This window comes from Chiloscyllium punctatum, chromosome 11 (genome assembly GCF_047496795.1).
Source record: "Chiloscyllium punctatum isolate Juve2018m chromosome 11, sChiPun1.3, whole genome shotgun sequence".
Taxonomy (NCBI): Eukaryota; Metazoa; Chordata; class Chondrichthyes; order Orectolobiformes; family Hemiscylliidae; genus Chiloscyllium; species Chiloscyllium punctatum.
In genome coordinates, this window is record NC_092749.1 from 113,533,436 (window position 1) to 113,554,429 (window position 20,994).

Sequence of the window (20,994 nt, forward strand, 5' to 3'; positions counted from 1 at the left end):
TGGTGAACATGTTGATATTCAAGGCAATCAAAACAAAATCCCAATACATGCAGATCACGTGTTCCTGTTTTGACCCAATGACTCAAGATCCCCCATAACAGAGAATGATTGATGACCACAGCTCCTGCTTTAGTTGTAAAATTAACGGCAATAAAAGCAAAACCAGGCCTCTGATGAGATGAACAAGGGACAGATTTTATTTCAGCCTCTGATTTTATTAGATGGAGAATGCACTCCATTACCAGGGGATCAATATTCCCCAATCGACAGACAGTTTCTTCACTGAAATGGGATGGTTTGGACTAACCTCCTGAAAATAAGCTTTCTGTTCTATTATCTCACCTTTCCTTCTGGTGTTCCAGAAACTCACTCCCCTGTTACTTACCTGGAACCCAGAAAGGAGTATCAGACCTCTCATATCCAAACGAGAAAGGAGCCATGTTGTTAATTTAAAGGATTGCAAACTATTGAACTTTCTCGAGGTTTGAAGCATCTGTCTTTTACGCAGGGGGAATCTCTGCCATGGATGGATCAACCTGCAGTTAACTCAATTAACCTGCAGTTAACTCTGCTCCTCTGTCACAACCCTTCCACCTCGTACCCCTTCAGGTGGTACCAACTATTTCTTGCAACAAACTTAAGACATATTTCATGCGCTGGACCAGGCACAGATTTCCATCTCATTGACTGGGCCACATGTCTGGAGGGAAGGTACAGCAAGCCACATCATAACTATTACACAGCGAGGACTAAAGAACTAAATGGCTAACTGCCTCAGAAGGTTGTTCCTCACTCCATCTCCCCATCTCTTCTCAGAGAGACATATGCAGCTAATTCCAGGGATAGTGATCAGGAGCCTCCTCAATCCAAAGCCACTCAGACTCCACTCTTCCCTTTGCTGACCATTTTCATAAAGTTCTAGAAGGCCATTCAGCCCATCAGGTCTGCACCAGCATTCTCAAATGAATGAAGTTGTACACTTTGGTGTGAAAAATAAGAAGGCAGAGTATTATTTAAATGGTGATATATTGGGAAGTGTGGATAGTACAAAGGGATTTGGTGTCCTTGTACACGAGTCAATGAAGGTAGACAGGCAGGTGCAGCAAGCATTGAGATGGTAAATGTTGTATTGGCCTTCACTGCAAGAGGATTTGAGTTCCGAAGCAGGGATGTCCACCTACAGTTATACAGGGCCTTGATCAGACCACAGCTAGAGTATTGTGTGCAGCCTTGGTCTCACCATCTAAGAAACGATAGGCCTTCTCTCGGAGGGGTGCAGAGGACCCGACCGATACAGGGGATGGAAGGGCTGTCTTGTGAGGACAAAGGGGCAGCGCTTTGAAAGCTTGTGATTTCAAATAAACCTGGTGGACTATAACCTGATGTTGTGTGACTCCTGACCCATTCCAGGGTAGTATCGATGACAATTACAGCTCAACTGAATTTGGGGATCTTCCTAATCTGGGCAGCTCAATTCTACCTCCCCCTTGAACAATAAATTCAAATGAATGACCGTGGGAGCTATTTTTCTATTCATTATTTTTTCAAAATCATGTCAGCTGATGGCTGCCTAATCTGAATGTAAATCCTATTTAATTAAATTAAGAACTCATTGGCTCTCAGGAAAAATCATTCACTTACAGCAGATGCTTGTTTAACAGAGGTGGCTGAGAGGACAGGTCTCATTTAGTTGTAATGTTAACATTCATGACCAGTCAGAAACATTCAACTAAGAGACCATTGTTTTAAAAAGTACATTTTCATTATCCCACAAAATTACCTCAATTATCTCACAAAAAAATTACCAAAAAAAAAATGGAATAACGGAACAAAAATAGACACATTACTTTTATGATTATCAAAAAATGAATCAATTTTATCTCTTAATTTGTCAATCATAAAACTGCTGCAGCCGTAATTACTAATCATATTGTCATTCTCCTTTCTACACTAATCACACATCAATATCCAGGCAACCAGTTTCCATCAGAATTAATCTACATGCAGATGAATTAATTTTACTTTGCCACTAATCAAATTACCCCACTCAACTATATCCTCTTGGCCGAGTAATTTTCTTTTCACGCTGGAAATTTGCGATTACAATTCAAAAACACTTAGGGTTGACAATGCAAGCAACTTAGATTGTGCCCTTTGCATTGAAACGGGTTTTAAAACACCAGAATGTGAGGATATTGCCTTTCCTTTTGTTCCTGTGCTTGCTGCAGACAAAAACCTGTCCCCACTCATCTTGGAATTCCCAGAATCTTCAACCTGGAAAGAAATAGGAATTTTTGTCCAGTACTGACTAAGGCAGGAGTTCATGTGCTGTCTCAGATACCCTCCCAGCTCCCTACAATCTCACAGCCCTAACCTCACTGCAGTTTATCCACTTTACCCTCCCAGCTCCTTCCCCTCCCAGCTCTCTCCCCTCCCAGTTCGCTACCCTCCCAGCTCCCTCTTCTCCATCTCCCTCCCCTCCCAACTCCCTCTTCTCCCAGCTCCCTCTCCTCCCATCTCCCTCTCCTCCCGACTCCCTCTCCTCCCATCTCCCACCTGACCCGGCTCCCTCACCTCCCAGCTCCCTCTCCTCCCAGCTTCCTCCCCTCCCATCTCCCTCTCCTCCCCTCCCCCTTCCCTCCATCTCCCTCTCCTCCCCTCCCCCTCCCCTCCATCTCCCTCCCCTCCCAGGTCCCTCCACTCCCATCTCCCTTCTCTCCAGAGTCCCTCTCCTCCCATCTCCCTCTCCTCCCATCTCCCTCCCCTCCCATCTCCCACCCCTCCCATCACCCTCCCTTCCCATTTTCCTCCCCCATGGCTCTCTCCCCTTTCATCTCCCTCCCCTCCAGACTCCCTCCCCTCCAGACTACCTCTCTTCCCATCTCCCTCCCCTCCCAGCGCTCTCCCTCCCATCACTCTCCCCTCCCATCACTCTCCCTCCCATCACCCTCCCCTCCCAACACCCTCCCCTCCCATCTCCCTCCCCCCAACACCCTACCCCCCATCTCTCTCCCCTCCCAGCACTCTCCCTCCCATCACCCTCCCCTCCCATCACTCTCCCTCCCATCACCCTCCCCTCCCAACACCCTACCCTCCTATCTCCCTACCCTCCCAAACACCCTTCCCTCCCAACACCCTCCCCTCACATCTCCATCCCCTCCAATCTCCTTCCCCTCCCAGCTTCCTCTCCTCTCATCCCCCTCCCCTTCTGGTTTCTTCTCCTCTCGGGTCCCTCCTCTCCCAGCTCCCTCACCTCCCAGCCCCCTCCTCTCCCTTGACTCTGACAGCATCCTTCCCTCATCCTTATCCTCTGTAATTAGGGTTTGACTGTCTAAAGGCTTGCCTACCAACCAGGTCCTTAAAGGTTCAGGGTTATCGAGCTGACTGTATAATAAAGGTGATCTGATTAGTTTCCCTTGACGGTTCTGCAGTGTGGGGTACCTGCCACATTTAAAGTACAGCTCCACATTTCCAAAGGAGCCCTGATCGAAGCCCCTCATCGGAAACGCAGAGCTCTTCCATCCTTTAGAGGAGCAGGAGCAGCGCCGATGAGTGAGGGATACCCATTCCTCGGGCAATCCATCTCTACCCTTCTGCGGAAGGGTCACTTGATCTGAAACATTGACTCTGATTATTCTCTGCAGATGCTGTCAGACCTGCTGAGCTTTTCCAGCATCTTCTGTTTTTGTTTCAATCATCCTGCACTGTGTGAATATTATTGATCAGCCCCACCTTTCCACTTTGTAGATATTATCCCCTGAATCGTCTAAAACCTGATAACGAATCTGGCCATTGGGTTTAATTCATCCAAATTGACATCCTGCATAGCGTTAAGTCCTTGTTTAAATCCCTGTTGCGTGTTCCCTACACTGCTTCCCATCTCATTATGCCCCGTTAAACAAGAACACCCTGGATTTTCATGGGTTCTCTATTTTCCTGGGTCTTTCGCAGTTAGCTCCTGTTTCAAAATCTGTGACACTTAATTTATTCATTGATACCTTGCATCAATGTCAACCAAATATGATGTTGGGTTATGGGGTCATTAGGATGCGATGGACGGCTGTGAATATATGTCAAATAGATGGTCAATTTTGTTTTCCTGTAAAGGCTTTAGGTTCTTCAGACTTTAAGAAGTGAGGTGAGGGGTTATTGGGAGAGGAATTCCAGAATTTCCGGCCAAGACAGCTGATGGACCAGCCCCCAATGACTGAGTGATTAAAACTGGGGCTAACCCCAGAAACCCTCTCAAGAAAGTGTTAAATTATGGCACATATTAAGAGTCCATCGCCCCAATCATTGGGAAGAGACAAACATGCTCTTGTCAGCTTTTACGATGATGATTGCACATCTTAATTGTGACAATGAATATGGAAAGAAGCAGATGTTGAACAGCAAAATATTACAGAGTGTCTCTGATTCATCTGTGCTAACATCATGAATCGCTTATTGGACTAATGATCCAATGAAAATGGTTCAAATCTTATCACGGCAGTTGAAGAATGTGAGTTAAATGAAATAAATGTGGAATAAGAAGCTTGTCAGCGATGGTGCTGTGAAACCCATATCCTTTAGAGAAGAGAATCTGCCATCCTGTTATCCTGGGCCCACTGCTTTGGGGTGACTTCTTAACCACATGGTTGTTTCAGAACACAACACGTTCACTGGGACGAGACAGTGTTTCACCATCACCTTCTGAGGTCACTTAGGGATGGCCAATAACTGATGGCTTCACCAGTGAGGCCTACATCCTGTAGTTGGATGAAACAAATGGGTGAACTTACTCCAAGATGATAGCGAAGATATTCTTATTCAGAGCATTGATATTCCCTTTCTTATTTCACTCATGAGACATGGACACCACAGGCTGGGCCCAACATTTATTGCCCGTCCCTAGTTGCCCCTTGAGAAGGTGGACGTGAGCTGCCTTCTTGAACCGCTGCCATCCGTGGACTGTAGGTAGACCCACAATGCCGTTAGGGAGGAGCTCCAGGATTTTGACCCTATGGCACTGAAGGAACAGTAATACATTTCCAAGTCAGGATGGTGGACGGATTTGGAGGGGAACTTGAAGGGGGTGGTTTTCCTTAAAATCTTCAAACAGTGCCCTCTGGTTCCTCACACATTCACAAGCGGGAAGTTTCTTCCTTATCACTTTGGTCAGACCCTTCATGATTTTGGAAACTTCTCCAAGGAAAACACTCCCAATTTTTCCAATTTTCCCTCATAACCGAGTTCCTCATCCCTGGATCCATTCTCCTAAAGCTCTCTCTGCACTCTCTTCATTAGCCTCACATTCTTTCAAGAAGGTTGAGGCCAGATGTGGATGCAATACTCCAGCTGGGGTCTAACTAGTATCTTCAACAAATGCTATATGACCTCCTTGCTCCTGCACTCTATGCCACCATTAATAAAGCCTAGAATATTGTATGATTTGTTAACGGCTCTATCTACCTGTCCTGCCACTTTTAATGATATATGTACATATAGAACCAGGTCTCTCTGCTCCTTTTGAATTGTGCCCTTCATTTTTATACTCATTGTCTATGTTCACCTCACACTTCCCTACATTAAACTTCATTTGCCCACCTATGTGCCCACTCCACCAACTTCTCAAAATCCTTTCAAAGTTTTGGGTTCCCTGCCCATAAATGAGGCTATTGGTCTGTGACCCAGATGCCTGTCTGACCATCACTGGCATGGACACAGTACCTGCCTTCAGGAAGACATTCCAAATCCCTGGGACGGTGGCCTTTCCAGAACCTCCCCTCCTCCCGCTGCCCACCTTCTCCTTGAACCTGTCTGGTGCACTGAAAATGTTCTCTGACATTTACTGCTCCTGTGCTCCCTGAATTCGATGTATGTGTCCTGTATCTTGAACCCAATCTCTGGCTGGAATCCACGTGGAGATTTTTCCTGTTGGACCTGTCTATTTGTCATAGATGTTCTCACCTTAACACCTGGTGTCTGTGAGAGCTGCAGTGTGTCATTTGGGAGCTGTTACCAATCAGCAGCCAACCCTAAAGGTAACCCAGTACCAAAGTAGATGATTCAGCAGGTCTACATTTTCACATATCCAGCACCAATTGACAGCTCAAGGTTTGAACTAATATCCACACATAACCCCAAGTGCGCTGGCTATCCTGAAGATACCTGCAAGTCATGACTCAAATAAAGCAAAGATATCTCTCGAGCTGCCAGAAGTTGGCATTAGCAAATACTTGAGTAAATACTGCCTGTGGTTGCCCGTCTCTCCTGATGAAGGGCTTATGCTCGAAACGTCGACTCTCCTGCTCCTCGGATGCTGCCTGACCGGCTGCACTTTTCCAGCACCACACTTTTTGACACAGGAGTGGTAAGCTAAAAGGATAGAGAATCTGAATAAAAGTAGTGGGATTAACATGAGCAGGAATATCAAAGGGGCTAGGGTAACGTTACGCATGTTTCTTCAGTGAGGTCATGCTTTTCTGGACGTGTCAACCTGTGTTTCTTGGCAAGAACACAAGTGTTAATGAATGAACCGTGCTCTGTCATACTCACTGGGTTCCTCCACGTGTTCCTCTGTTGCCAATGAATGTTAACTTACACCGATCTTACACACTCTACATTAGATGTTGGAGTTGGATGTCATGGACAAAATCTGCAGCAGAAGTTGAGAAACAACAGTTTTTTTAAAAATACCAGTAGCTGTTTTAAAACTGTCCTATGGTGAGAATAATTAGATTCAACTATTTTTAAGATTTCCTTCTGAGATGTTTGAGGATTGCTGGGTTCTGGTTATCAAGCTGGGGTGATTTTAAAACTCTGTCACACAGCTTGTCACTCTCACTTTCTGAATGATACACATCTGTGTAGTTGTACGCATGTTGTGTGTGAGCGTATCTGTGTATATGCATGTCTGTTTGAGTGCATGAGTGCGAATGTGAGTGTGTGCATGGATGTGTGACAGTGTGCACACATGGATCTGAGATCTCCGAAGTGATCAACTCTGTGAATCAGATCTGATCTCCCAGCCCCGCCCATCAGAAGCTGTTCCATAGCTTCTCATAACATGCCCAATCAGAGTTTGTCTCACTCAAAATAGACTAGTGATAGAACTAAGAACCAGCTCCAAGTAGAACCCCGAGCCTGTGTGGATACCCACTTTACAGAGCTATGCAAGTACACAGTTATTGCACAACTGATTATAAAGGGTGGAGAAGATGTTAATTCAGAGTAAATGGAATTTAGTGCAGGCAGCTGTGGTATTGAGTGACAGGCAAACTGTCCTTGCCTGTACCTCATTGAAGCACACTGAAAGGGAGAGTCTGAATAGACTGGGGAATTTTTCCCTGGAGCATCAGAGGCTGAGGGTTGACCTTTTGGAAGTTTATAAAATTATGAGGGGCATCAGTAGGGTGAATAACCTAGGTTTAAGATAAAAGGGGAAAGATTTAAAAGGGGCAACTTCTTCACCCAGAGGGTGGTGTGTGTATGGAATGAGCTGCCACAGGAAGTGGTGGAGGCTGGTACAATTACAGCATTTAAAAGGCATCTGGATGGGTTTTGAATAGGAAGGGTTTAGAGGGATATGGGCCAAATGCTGGCAAATGGGACAAGATTAATTTAGGATACTTGGCCAGCTTGGATGAGTTGGACCGCTGTTTCCGTGCTGTACAACGTTATGACTCAATGATATACCTGAAACCCAAATAAAAGTTCCTACAAAGACATCAACTACCTCAGGGTATGTTTATTCACTGTGTTGCTGAAGCTGCTGTGTAAGATTTGCAGGTTAGACGTCTAAACCCTGGCCCTCTCACAACCAGAACCACAATGTAATTTGAATTTTCCCAGATTTTAGACTCCAGAGGTTAGGTGTTGAGGGTCCTTTCAGCACAGGAACTAGATCTGAGTATCATGAAGCAGTGAATCCGATAACTGGCCCACCGCCCCATCGGGTACTAATGCCAAATTGTTTTGTTTATTCGTTCATGGGGTGTAGGAGCACTGGCTAAACCAACATTTATTGTCCATCCCAAAGTCCCAGTTAAGAGTCAACCACATTGCTGCCGGTCTGGAGTCACATACCGGCTAATCGCGTGGACAATAAATCCAGGCTTCATGCAAATAAGTATCAAGTGGAACATGTTTAGAAATGATCAGCTTTGGACATTAAACTTTGGCCACTCTTCCAGCAACAGAACTGTTTGAAAAGTATTAATATAGCCTTAAATCATTTCAATCCTTTAGCTTGTTCAATAAAGAAAGCTCTTGGGTGAGGGCAATAAGGGATATAAAACAATTATAATCTTACCATGACTCGAAGGGAACAGCATCTTGTTGTAAGTTTTATGAAAGAGGCTAGTCCCTGGTGCACACATAGACACAGGGTTGTCTGCAGTCCTGGAATGGTGAATGGGGAAGGCCCACCCATCTGATATTTATTGCTCTGAACCAGCTTTGTATTTTATCCATTCTCAAGCTGCTGGACAGAGATGTCCCTGCTCCTGATCAGCCCTATCGATTTCAGCCCAGACAGTTCAAACAAAGGTAGCGCGAAACCTTCCCCATCCCTGAATGACTCCGGGAGCAGTGAGTCAATTCGGAAAATGTGGCAAGATCATGGAAAATGAGTTTCTCGATGTCGAGACATTAAAGTCAGAATTTCCACCTCAGGTTTCAATGAGACAAGAATCTCGCTTGTGAACAGCAAGGGGGCTGTCTGCATGAATTAATGTCTCATTATTATCTAATCCTGCCTCATTTCTCTGCAGATTGCTCTTTTTACCAGGCAGTAGGGAGAAACAAGACGGTGACAATTCCCAACAGGAGGGTCCGAGTAGGCTGCTGGCAGTCCAGTTGCCAATTGCTCCTCCTCTTCTAGGCCTCTCCCTCGGCCATCAGTCCCCATGATCTCATGGCATGTCCCACGGGCAGTAACCACCAGCACCCCCTGTTTGTGGAAACTGGCACTGGACACGGATTGGCCTCACCACACCATCTTGGTGTCACAAAGCAAAGTTCCTTTTATTCTAAAAGCTGTTCCTTGGCTCAAGGAGACTCTGTTCTTGATTTTTTTCAGAAGGGTAATAAACTGGTCCGGGCTCCGATCAGTCTGGTTTGGTACAGAGATGAAAAGGATTTTGAGAGGCCTTTTGTTTATATCTAAACAGATGAGACTTCAGGCCAAAGTGGTAATGTTTTAGAAGTGACCTGTATAATGGAAGGGGAGGGGTTAGTTCTCGAGCTGAGCAGTTTAGTTCAGTCTGAACTGGTAAGGAGTTCAACAGGGAAATATGTGGAAACTCTCTCTCTCTCTTTCTGCCCTTCAACTTTAGCCTGTACGTATGTGTTACATTTATACTGGGTTTAAAGGGAGTTTGTTTATTGGGACTGTTGTGTATATTCGGAACAGCATAATTAAGTCTAGTTTGGATAGATTAAGTTCTGTAGGGGTTCTTTATTCTGTTCTTTGTGTTTCATTTGGTAATTTTGTGAATAAGTTTTTGTCTGTTTTAAAATCTAGTCGTCAACCTCGCTATCTTAATCCGGGTAATTTTCACTGTACACTTACCAAAACAAATTGCAAAGTTATGGTCTAGGGCTGCCTGATTAAGAATGTTTTGAGTGGATTTATCATACAGATCACCTTGTCAATACTGGCATGCGGAACTCAGTGCAAGCTCTCACTGTAACGCTGCACGTTCGGGTCACATTGGTCAGGTCAGACAAGGCCAACTTGAGGCAAAATCTCTCTGAATTCCAGCAGACCAGCCTCCTCCAGCTCACTCTGCACCCACCCTGATGGGATCCTCAACCTGTCACCACAGGAGCCCAGGCTGGAGAGTCACCTAGCTCCCCTCACAATCACAACAACAGATTCCACCCACAAGAGAATGTCACTGTGTCGAGAGATTGGAAACTAGTCTTTGGGGTGGAGAAGGTTAAGAGGATGCCAATAGAAGGTTTTGAAATTCCTAAAGGTTATGAGAGGGTAAATAGCAATGGGGCAAACTATTACATTTACAATTGGTTTTGGGAGCATAAAGGGATGTTGAAGAAAATCTGTTTGTATAATTGGTTGTTATATTATTGAAAACAGTAACTCAGGTCATTTTTATTCACACATGGGATGTGGGTGTTACTGGCTGGGACAGCATTTATTACCCCATCCCTAGTTGCCCCTTGAGAAGGTGGTGTTGTGCTGCCTTCTTAAACAACTGCAGTCCATGTGCTATCGGGACACTGACAATGCCCTTAGGGAGGGAATTCCAGGATTTTGACCCAGCGACAGTGAAGGAACGGTGATATTTTTCCAAGTCGGGATGGTGAATGGCTTGGTGGGGAACCTGAAGGGGGTGGGGTTCCCATGGATCTGCTGCCCTCGTCCTTCTGGATGGAAGTGTTTGTGGGTTTGAAACGTGCTGTCTTTGGTTAATTTCTGCAGCACATCTTGTAGGTGGTACACCCTGCTGCTACTGTGTGTCAGTGGCGGAGGGAGGGGATGGGTGTGGATGTGATGCCAATCAAGGGGTATGATCTGTCCTGGATGGTGTCAAGTTTCTTGACTGTTGTTGGAGCTGCCCCCATCCAGGCAAGTGGGGAGTATTGCACGAGTCGTGCCTTGTAAATGGTGGGACAGGCTTTGGGGAGTAAGAAGCTAAGCTAGTTGCTGCAAGATTCCTCATCCCTGCTTTTGCAGCCACTGCATTTAAATGGCTGGTCCAGTTCCGTTTCTACTCAATGGAGTACCTGCCTGCACCAGTCAGGGCATTCAGTGATGGTGGTGCCATTGAATGTCCAGGTATGATTGACAGATTTTGTTCCTTGTTGGAAATGGTCATTGCCTGGCAGATGTGGGGCACAAACAATACTTGCCATTTGTCAGCCCAAGCCCAAGGGAACTGTTCGAGTTGAGTTAAGCACAGCACGTAAGACGAAATTAACACTCCCAGAGGCTGGATCATTAAAGGGTGGGAGCCTGAGCACAAAGATGAGATGAAAATCGATGGGTGCCATGTGGATTTGGCGTTGACCGAATGCATGAAAGTGGAAGAGTCTTCCATCTGTGACTAAATGATCAAGAATTGTACTGGAGTTGAATCTCCTCCACTCTGAAATGCCCACCCTGTCTAACAGGCAGTGCAACTACCTCCTGTCATCTCCTGCGCACTTTATCAAAACCACAAGCGAGATGCCTGAATTCTGAGCAGCATGTAAATAAAATTTCAGAGCAGAAAGAACTGGCAAGCTGAAAGATTATCAAACAGAACCTCAGTAACCTTTCAAATAACTTTATTTTAACAAACATTTAAATCTCTCTGTAGCAATCAAACGTAGTGTTTCAAATCATTCATTGTAATAACTGTGTCTCAGTCCAGACATTTAACAAACATTATATTCCGAACTGGCACTTGATCATGTTTTTATGACCTTTTATGAGTATCAAAGATCATTGTAAATGGAAAAGCTGACAGTTTTAATTAGACTTTTAAAAGTCTCATTATGCTCTGTGCAATTTAACATCAAAAAAGTTATTAGTGATTGCTGTAACCCATGTAAATTCACTGGTGTAATGTTCCATTTCTGATGGGATTTCTTGAGGAAACAGGACCAGATGGCAGGTCATGGAGGTGGACAAGAATTTCCTCACAAATTCATCAGCTCAGGAAAGCAAAGAGGTGTAAGTACAAATGTTCGCCTTGTTTCAGTTCCTTTGTTCGAAAAATGCTCGAGAAATGATGGTATTGAAGATGCAAACTGAGCTCTGATGCTAACATAGAACTCTTGATGTTTATACAAGTAACAAGAATCTATTAAAATGTGGATCTGGATTAAATCACAGATATGAAATACCCTTCGCCTGTTTATACTGAGTGCCCGTAGCATTTGTAAAAACTCAGGACACTTAAATTACTCTGGTTTTACAAACTGACTGGCAATCCCTTCTGTACACGGGTCACTGCAGCCTGTACTGTTCCCACTCTTTACAAGAACTTACTGCAGTAAAAGTCTGTAAAATTAAACCTGAGATCGCCCCTTGTTGGCCACATGAAAAATATTTATGTTGCAAACGCCCGTGAGATTGACTTGCAGCCAAAGCCTGAAATAAAATTTATACTGCCGTCTCTGCAGAGCCAGACCTGGTTCTAGGAGAAAGGGAGGACTGTGGATGCTGGAGATCAGAGTCAAAAAAGTGTGGTGCTGGAAAAGCACAGCTGGTCAGGCAGCATCCGAGGAGCAGGAGAGGCGATGTTTCAGGCAAAAGCCCTTCATCAGGAATGTGGCGGGGTGGGGGGAAAGGGCCTGAGAGATAAATAGGAGGGTGGGGTGAAGGTGGGGAGAAGGTAGTTTGGAAGGCAATAGATAAATGCAGGTGGGAGGTAATTGTGATAGGTCGGAGTGGAGGGTGGAGTGGAGAGGTGGGAAGGAAAATGGACAGGTAGGACAACTCAGGAGGGCGGTGCTGAGTTGGAGGGTTGAATCTGGCTTGAGATGGAGGATGGGGAGATGAGGAAACTGGTGAAATTGACATTGATGCCGTGTGGTTGGAGGGTCCCAAGGTGGAAGATGAGGTGTTCTTCCTCCAGTTTTTGGGTGGCTTGGATTTGGAGGTGGATGAGGCCCAGGACTTGCATGTCCTTGGCAGAGTGGGAGGGGTGTTGAAGTTGTTGGCCATGGGGCGATGGGGTTGTTTGGTGCGTGTGTCCCAGAGATGTTCCCTGCAGACCTGATTCTAACTCTGCAACTCAGTGATCAGTGCTCCAAAAGCACCTGGCTAGGACCATTAGATGTTTCTCAAGCTTCCTGGATGTACCTGAAACAGGTGCTTATTCCTCTGTGTCTGTCAATGAAGGATTCCCTGCCCAAATTGACACATCTTTAGGGTTTTTCTGGGGTGGCTTTAGCAATAAACAAAAGACACTTCTTCTTCTTCTCTGCTTTTTTTGGCATTGCAAAATGACTGAAGACCACTACCAACTGTGGACCAGTGCCAACTACCACACCCCCCCCCCCACTCTCTGTCTGTCTGTCTCTCTCAATCCTCTTTTCCAATGCTGAGAGGATATTTCCCCTCATGGCAAAGTCCAGGACCAGAGGGCATAGTCTCAGAGTAAAGGGGCATCAATTTAAGGCTGAGATGAGGAGGAATTTCTTCTCTCAAAGAGTTGAGAGTTTTTGGAACTTGTTGCCACAGAGAGCTGGGGTGGGGGGGGGGAGGCAAATCCTTATGAATAGTTAAGGCTGCCTTAGATGGACTCTTGATCAGTCAGGAATCAAGCATTATGGACAAAGGACAGGACAATGGATGTGAGGAATGGCAGATCAGCCAAGATCCTCCTGAATGGTGGAATAGGCTCGAGGGCTGAATGCCCTTAGGGAGAATTCTGCCCCAGCGACACTGAAGGAACGATGATATATTTCCGAGTCAGGATGAGGAGTGGCATGGAGAGGAATGTGAAGGTGGGGTGTTCCCATGTATCTGCTGCCCTTGTCCTTCTAGATGGAAGTGGTTGTGGGTTTGGAAGGTGCTGTCTGAGGATCATTGGTGAAGTTCTGCAGTGCATCTTGTAGATAATGCACACTGCTGTTTCTGAGCGTTGGTGGTGAACAGAGTGGATGCTTGAGGATGTAGTGCCAATCAAAAGGATTACTTTGTCCTGGATGGTGTCAAGCTTCTTGAGTGTTATTGGAGCTGCACCCATCCAGGCAAGTAGGGAGCATTCCATCACAATCCTGACTTGGCCTTGTAGATGGTGGACTGAATCAGGAGATGAGTTCCTCAGTGCAGGATTCCTGTGTCTCTGAGCTGCTCTTGAAGTATTTAGTTCATCTATTGAGACCCATTCTAGGGGCATGCTCAGTTGGTAACATTGAAAAGCAATTTATTGATTTGATGATTCAAGTTGGAAAAGCTGTCTTGTGGAGATAACTAGCCTCTCCTGATTACCTTCATTTTCAAACCTGGTTATCCGACTCCAGAACAGGTTTGTCATTTAACCAGGTCAGAAATCACACCACACCAGATTATCGTGCGACAGGTTTAGTTGAAATCACACGCTTTTGAAGCACTGCTCCATCGTCAAGTGTCCTGATGGAGGGCCAGCGCTCTGAAAGCCTGTGACTTTAAATAAACCTGTTGCACTATAACCTGGTGTCAAGTGACCTCTAACCTTGTCCACCCCAGTCCAACTGCGGTACCGCCACATCATGTCATCGAACCAGGCAGTGCAAATCTTCCAGTTCTTCCACCGTCAATGATCTTCTTTAGCCATTCTGTTCAACGCCTCACAGTTTGAGAGGCTTACCTTCTGTATGACCCTAAAGCCCAGTGTAGATATTTCTTCCTGGCCTCTCCTTGGCATCTCCTAAGGATTTATCCTTGATGCTTCACCTCCACATTCTGACCTCCACGGCACCATCCAATGAAAGGTGTCCTTGCCAATATTTATTCCTCAAACACGTACATGTTTTATCCATTCCCATGATCCAGGCATTGCTAGCTAGGCCACACTTATTGTCCATCCCTCTTTTCCCAGACATCAGTAAATATTATGGGATCACTTGAAACAAAAACTTGAAACTTGAAAATCAGTTAACAAATTAAAACATTCTTGTGCCAAAATGGGAGGTAATTATTGCTGAGGAGGAGAGGGGATAAAGACTGTCACTGTGGGTCTGGAGTCACATGCAGGTCAGGCCAGGTAAAGACAGCAGATTTCCTTTCAACCCATGTCACCAAAACCCATTATCTGGTGGAAATCTGGTGTAAATTAGTTGCTGCATTTTGTCCAACAGCGAGTGTGCATCAATGAATACTTCACTCAAAAGGAGTTGAGGTGCAAAGTCAAGAAAAGTGGCTATTGAAATGCAAGTTCTGCAGGCCTAATGCAAAGTAGTCTTTCCTAAAACAAAACAAGGAGCTGACAAGCTCAAGTTTACTATAGCATTGATGAAGGCATCATAGATTCAACAGGTTACAAAGAATACAGTGGAGGGAGATCTGGACAATATTTAAACTCAAACACTCTTTACTGTGTTAATTCATCAAATATCAATGTATTAAACATGAGAAATGTGCACACAATAATACAATAAGCAACATGTCTTGGACAGTTAGATAAAGTCTTAGCCATTTTATTTTCAAACTACTGTACAGGCATGTTATTTATAATGTTGTATATTAATGGACTGTCACATTTGAAATCCTTTGAGAGGTATGATGCCATTTTTGTATCAAAACAAAACAACTGATTGCAATTTGTCTGACTCACCCTTTACACATGAGAAAAGCTGTCCGTGGTTTCGAACAGATCTCAAGATACAATCCTCACTGCTAAGCATTTATCGAAATTCTTTGTTTCACAGAAGTTACATCAGGTAGAAACGTTCCTAATTTGAGAAGTGCAAGGAACAGCAAGTGCACTGTAAGAGAAACCACTTCCTCTTCACTTGTAGTCAATGACTCAAAGTCTTCCTCATGGCTGAGTATCCTCGATGTCAGAACAGTGGATGTGGTTCATATACACACACACACACACACACACACACACATATACAACCTCACACATATGCACACACACAGACACACACGTGTGCACACTCTCATACACACACAAACTCACAGACACGCACACTCTCACACACACACACATGCGCACACACACACATACCCACATACACTCTCTCTCTCACACACAGACACACATACACACACAAACACACACACACCCACACACACACTCTCTCACACACACACACTCACAGACACATACACTCGCACACGTACACATACCCACACACACTCGCACACATACACATACCCACACATACTCTCACACACAGACACACGCACACACATACACACACATGCACGTACACACTGTCTCTCTCTCTCTCACACACACACACTCATGCACACCCTCACACACACACTCATACACAGACACACAGAGAAACTCACATACATGCGTACACACACAGACACACACACACATACACACTCTCACACACAGACACACGCACACATACCCACACCCACTCTCTCTCTCACACACACATACACATACACATGCCCACACATAGACACACACACGCACTTACACACTGTCTCTCTTTCTCTCTCTCACACACACACACATACACACACAAACTCAGTAATATAAAGGAATACCCACCCACATTTACACAAATACATGCAGTCAAAGTCAGTTACACACACATAAAGTCAGACACAGGTACACACAAGCACACACACAATCAGATACGGGTGCACACATGCACTGCACACACACACAAACACACCTTTCTCACACACAAACAGATTCACACGGCATGTGTGCACACAGTCAGTCAGTCATTCAGTACACATGCATAAATTCCCACCATGCATGTGCAAACAATCATATTCACTAACCGCACTTCACGTTCATTTGGACGTGAAACCACATAAATGCAATTAGCTTTTAATTACAACTTGTGGGTTGCACTGCAAGCTTTAATTTCTTCTTTACTTCAATGGGGATTAATTCTGATTTGTAAACTTTAAGGGCACTTAACAAACTAGCGTCTTGCCCTGTTCTAGTGAACATATCAAGTGAATATGTCTTTTCCAGGTCCTGAGTCGATCTTAAGTCTGTCTTGCCCTGAACTCTCAGCTGTTCATTGATGTTCTAGCACAGATCAGAGATGGTCACTCATTTAGACGTGACATTTCAGTGTGAGCTGAGCTGGCTTTTTTTTTGTTGAGAAACAAAATCAATTTTGAAAGAGGCCTGTTAGTGAAGAAATAGAAATTACTTCTGAACTCACCTCCAAAGTGTTGGACATGTCATAAATTCTGGCAAAGATACAGAGGTGTAATCAACTGGCTATTTTTACTGAGTAAGTGTTCCTGTACTGTAGACTGAGGTCTCAATAAGAGGAACTCTTGTCTGAAATGTTCCTGTGAAAAGCCAAATATTTCCAGAGGCTTGTGATTAATATTATTTCTGTCTGTCCGCTTGATTTTAAGAGTCAAGTGTTGATGACATCATTGGAGAAAGCGTGTTGGAAGATGCTGTGTCTATTTGGGTTAATGCTTCCTTTGTGCAGCTTGAAGTTCATTTGGAAGAGCGTGTTTACAAGTTGGTACAGCATATGCACAGGGAAAACATTTCTCAGGTGCAATTAAGCCAAAGGAAAATAAAAGCAGAAAACAGTGGATGCTGGTAAACTAAAATAGAAAGCATAACATCCTGGAAATATTCAGTGGGTCTGGCATCATCTTTGGGCAAAGGAACATAGAGAATGAAACATGGGGAACCAAACAGAATACAAATGAAGAGGAGATGTTTTAACTTACAGTGTGTTTCTTGTTTCTTGAACATTTCAAATCAGGACATTTTCCACCCTACGACTGATTAAAACATTGAAATGGTTAATTGCAGTTTGGAAAGGAGGAGACGCGGGTGAATCAACCAAGAGGCTGGTGATCCTTCTGAGCAGTACAGATGCTGGTGTAGAGTGTCAGGCAGTCTCCTGTAATCAGTAGAGTTTAAACAGTTTTCTAACAGACTATTAAGGATGATGTTACAAAGAAGCAATGTTGCAGTATAGGCCAGAGAAAACCTCAGGTCAGTACATATTTGCATCCCTATTAGAGATGTTTGTTCTTATCACGTGTAAAAGCCACTCTTGTCTCCTCCACTGTATCAACTCCCTTTGTAAAATCTCAGAAACCAAAGGCTTGCAAACCAGGGGGAAATCAGCAGCATCAAACTGGATGATGCACTGATGGACCAAAAAATTAAACGTAAGTCAAAGTATAAAAATGAGAGACTATATTACATACTGTACCATACTTTGAGGGTATTGGGTTGATCAGGTAAGCTATGTACAGTTAGCTCAGTTGGCTGGATGGCTAGTTTGTTGACGCATCATCATCATCATCATCGGTGGTCTCTCATAGACAAGGGTGACTTTCTCCCACCCTCTGGGTGTGTCTGTAGGTGGCTGTACAGACTGATGGAGCTACGGCAGGCTCTGTTACACTTGGGGCAGAAGTTGGCCGTGGGAAGGGGTGGATGGAGTGATGGTGTGGCAGTGCGCTCCTTTCCCTGGCTTCCGCTTTTTCCCGATGGCCAAGTCCCGAAGCCTTCCTGGATGCTCCTCCTCCATGTTGGACGGTCACAGCCCAGTGATTCCCAGGTGTCGGTGGGAAATGATGCACTTCCCCAGTGAGGCCTTGTGGGTATCCCTGAAGAACTTCCTTGTCCACCTGGGGGTCCCCTGCCATTTTGGAGCTGGGGGTAGTGCACCTGCTTGGGGAGTCTCGTGTGGGTTATGGGGATGATGTGCCCTGCCAATCACACATGGTCAAGGGTTGATGCAGAGCGAGGCCAACAGTGTGGGTTAAATTCCTGTTTCAGCTGAGACACCATGAAGGATTCTACTTCCATGAAGGATTCTCCCCTCCCCTGAGATGTGGTGGCACTCAGGTTAAACCCCCACTAGCGCGCTCTCTCTCTCTCTCTCTCTTTGTCTCGAATGATGTGGTAAGACAATTGTGACATTATCTTGCCTTTCACTTGTGCAGTTTCTTGTGTGTTGGAGTCTAGGATACAGACCTGTCTTTTGTACTCTGCAGCTTATCGATCAATTAGGGATCAAATGTCAAAGAATGTCAAACTATTATATAGTGAACACAGCATTAAGTTGCAGGTGCAGTTATGCTATCCTTTATGTGATCCATTGTTTTATTTATAATCAATCAGTTTTCATTGTATACCTTTATTGTTGCCATAGCCAGTCTCCATTCCCCCTCCTTCTCATTACTAATTCAGTTCTGATGTCTTTCCTGAAAGTGTAAATGCCAAGTTGTGGTGCAGGTCACTGCTGCACTTAATGGTGAAAACAAACAGAACAATGGGACTGCTGTCCATCCTTAACTGGTGAGCAGGAATGAAATAGGGATCAGGGCAGGAAGGGACAGAGTATACAATCCCTAGAAAAACAGCAGGAAATAGGGCCAAAAGGGAAATAAATGGTCAGAGGTAAAATTAATGGATCTTAACTTGAATGAGCGTAGTATTAGGGACAATATACAGTGACACGGTGGCTCAGTGGTTAGCACTGCTGCCTCACAACGCCAGGGACCTGGATTCAATTCCAGACTCGGGTGACTCTCTGTGTGGAGTTTGTGCATTCTCCCCCTATCTGCGTGGGTTTCCTCTGGGTGCTCTGGTTTCCTCCCAATGTCCAAAGATGTGCAGGATAGGTAGATTGGCCATGCTAAGTTGCCCGTAGTGTTCAGGGATGTGCAGGCTCGGTGGATCATTCATGGGTAATGCAGGGATAGGATAGGGAGTGGGTCTGGCTGGAATACTCTTTGGAGAGTCGGTGTGGACTTGATGGGCTGAAAGGCCTGTGTCTACACTGTAGGGATTCTATTCTATGACATAAAATAAATGGATGAATGAACACAGCCATACCAATGCAAGTGATATTTTGCAGTCACGACAGAGACATGGTTACAGGAGAAAAAGGCAGGAATGAAACATCGAGGGAAACATGACTTTTCAGAAGGATGGGCAGGAAGGAAGGGGTGGTTGGTAACATTGTTAGGACAGGTTGGAGTAGGTACAATAGTGAGAAATGATCTTGGATCCGAAGATATAGCGTCCATATGGCCGAGGTAAGACATAAAAACACAAGGAATACCCTGGCAGTGAGAATCTACAGGCCCCCTGGCAGTGGAACAGGAAAACAATTAGGCAGACAATGGAAGGGTTGATAGTAAGAGAGGGAAGAAGAAAAGCTAATAAACATTAAGCTAGTTAATTTTCATAGTTAAGGCTCAGGCAGCTGAAGGCATAGCTGGTGCAGTTATAAAAATCAGCAATGCATTGGCTGGAATCAGAGCAATGCATATATATACAGAGGTTGTGGACATTATAGAGATAGGGTGGAGTGAGGCCATTGAGAGATTTGAAAACAGTGAAGATCGTAAGGAGAACTTACCACAGGGTAAAAAAGAAACCCTCGAGGGAGACAAAGAAGTTAAAAGCTCCGATGTTTCCATTGTAATAAAGTGGGTCACATGAAATCACAGTGTGGGTGGGCTAGGAGAAAGCCAGATGCTGGAAAACAGGACAAGCCTGGAAGTTTTGCTGGACTAGTAACAGAAAGCACAAGGGAAGTTAGACAACTGCCTCAGAGTGTACAGGATGATCAGAGGTTGATTAAAAGTACGCATGCAAGGGTAAAGTTTATTCACCTAGGCCAGGAGCAGTAGGTTACAATATTAAAGGACACAGGATCCTTTCAGTCTGTGATGCTGAAGGTTGAGGAGATATGTACTCCTGAAGAACTATTGCCAGAAAAGGTGCTGGTAACAGGAATTCATGGTGAGACAAAAAGTGCCCAGTTATGTAAAGTGAGGCGAGAGAACCTAGAGAATTTTGGAGAACTTGTGGTAGGAGTTCTGGACAAACTCTCAGCTCCAGGAATACAATTTGTCTTTGCAAATGATATAGCTGATTCAGCAGTAGGCGTGCTGCTGAAGAAGATGCAGACAACTGAAGAAATGAAGGACCTTTATCCTGGAATTTTCCCTGATTGTGTGGTCACAAGATCACAGAGGCCCAAGCTGTAGCAGGAGAGCTCAAAAGACAGATAAGGGAGCTGACATAGACTTATCCAAAACTTGCTTTGATCAGATAAGTGACACAGAGAAGAGCAAATAGGTAAACGTGCAAGTATTTTTAGCTCTGCCAAGCTGATTGAATTACAGCAGAAAGATGAGGAGTTAAAACAGGTTTATCAAAAGGCATTTACAAAGACAAAGAAAGTGAATGCATCCCTCTGTGTCTTAATGAGGAAATGGAAACCATCACACAGTCAAACAGTTGAGAAATGGGCAGAGATCATCAAATTGCTTTGCCTGTAGGGTATAAGAAGGTGGTGCAGCGAGTAGCACATGAGCTACCACTTAGAGGTCACTTAGGGGTAAGGAAAACATAGGCTAAAATACAA